Here is a 1,861-nt window from a genome sequence, read left to right as displayed (position 1 = left end):
TTTTAATTAAACTAAATGCTTTTAAATTATTTAACATGTTTTTAATTAAACTAAATGCTTTTAAATTATTTAACATGTTTTTAATTAAACTAAATACTTTTAAATTATTTAACATGTTTTTAATCACATTTTGAAAATGTTTCCGTTTGCAGCTCCTCCCTGAAACCTGATCTGGCTCCTAAACCAAGCTGGAAAAATCCAGTTATTTTCTCTGGATTGTCCAGATTTGCAGGTCGCTGCCATGTAGAGCAGATGAGGCTCCCAGCAGGTCAAAGGTCGTCTCACGTTCATTCAGAGCAGCTTCTCCTGCGGTTTGGTCGTTTCCATCAGGTGGAATATATCAGAAGAAATGTTGATGCTTCTTCGTCTTCCTTCTTTCTGGCTTCCCTGGAATCAGCGACGAGCGTCTGATGCCAGGCGGTTCTGCTGCCCACAGCACCATACGTCCTGAAACCAACCGGGCCGGGCAGCAGAACCGCCTGCTGGCCCAATGAATATTCAGAAAACCTTAAACATCCTGACCTAACGAGGTACAGATGAGATTCTTTTGAAATAAATCAAAATGGCCGACAAGGAGAGTTTAGTTTTGGCTCAAATCCTGTAACTGATTATGTTTTCAAGAAAATACATCGTTTTGTACTAAAATCGTCTATCATAGCCAATCAGCCTACGTGATTGGACAACCAGAAACATCAGATTTTCCTGGTTTTGTGTTTACTTTTTCTGGGGGCCATTTTTAAAATGGCCGACATGGTTGTAATGAAGAATAAATGTTTGCAGTAGAATCAGCTAGCAGAAGCTAATGCTATACCACTAAGCACATGAAAAATAGCAGATGCTGATAGCCGAAGCTAACGCTAACAGCATGGACCTCTCTTCTTCTCCTGCTCTGAGACTCACTAACATCTGATTCTGTTACATTTGATCACTTTAATGTTGTTTGGACTGATGATGTGGCATAAAGTTCATGAGTCATGAAAATGGGGAACATTTCATGGCAAGAATTTGTTTAAAAGGCTCAAATAAATGGCAGCCATCTTGAAAAATCCTGAAATTTTAGTGGCTGATGGGAAATATGAAAAACATGCGACCTGAGGCATGTCTGGGCTCTGATTGGACAGAAAACAGGAAGTCATCTAGCAGTGGGAGACAGGAACTGCTGGACGGAGAACCTGTTTGGATCCAAAAGGTTCTGAAGGTTTAACCGGGTCAGAACCATCACCACGCCGAGCTAATCCTGGGAAAATCCTCAGAGTTAAACTGGGATTATGGAAAACTGGGAGAGAGTTCAGAAAGATAACTGGGTCAGAGCAAGTTCAGCTTCCTGTGACCCGGTTCTGATGGCGGTCCAAACCGGACTGGGTTTATTCTGCTCAGGAAAACTCCAGGGTTTGGTGACTCTGGCTCATCATGAGAAGTTGTTGAAACTTTATTGTTCCATTGCTGCTGAACGCTGAGTCATCGTTCAGAGGACAGGAAGTAACTGGAGCCACAGGAGGACGTTTCCTGTTTCCTGAAATATGGAGTCATCAGCAGAACAGCGACCCAAACAATGATTCACAGCAGGAGTCAACAGCCTAGTCAAAGTCTGGTCCTCCACTTGATGCACTGCGCTGAAGTCTTGAATGCAGATTTAACACATTTTATGATATAAAATCTATTTATTTGTATGTATTTAAGGTCCTCAGAGATTTGTTCTTCTTCCACTTCTGTCTTTTTAAGATATTTAAGATACTTTAACTTTCAAAACCGGGTCAGAACCGAGGAGAACCGGCTTCTTCTTCTTCTTCAACTCGTCACCAGGTAGTGGTCAGTGGACAGCTCCGCACCTCTCTTCACCCGAGTGTCCAAGACATACGGC

Source organism: Poecilia reticulata, linkage group LG16 (genome assembly GCF_000633615.1).
Source record: "Poecilia reticulata strain Guanapo linkage group LG16, Guppy_female_1.0+MT, whole genome shotgun sequence".
In the NCBI taxonomy this organism is placed as follows: domain Eukaryota; kingdom Metazoa; phylum Chordata; class Actinopteri; order Cyprinodontiformes; family Poeciliidae; genus Poecilia; species Poecilia reticulata.
This window is presented reverse-complemented; position numbering follows the sequence as displayed.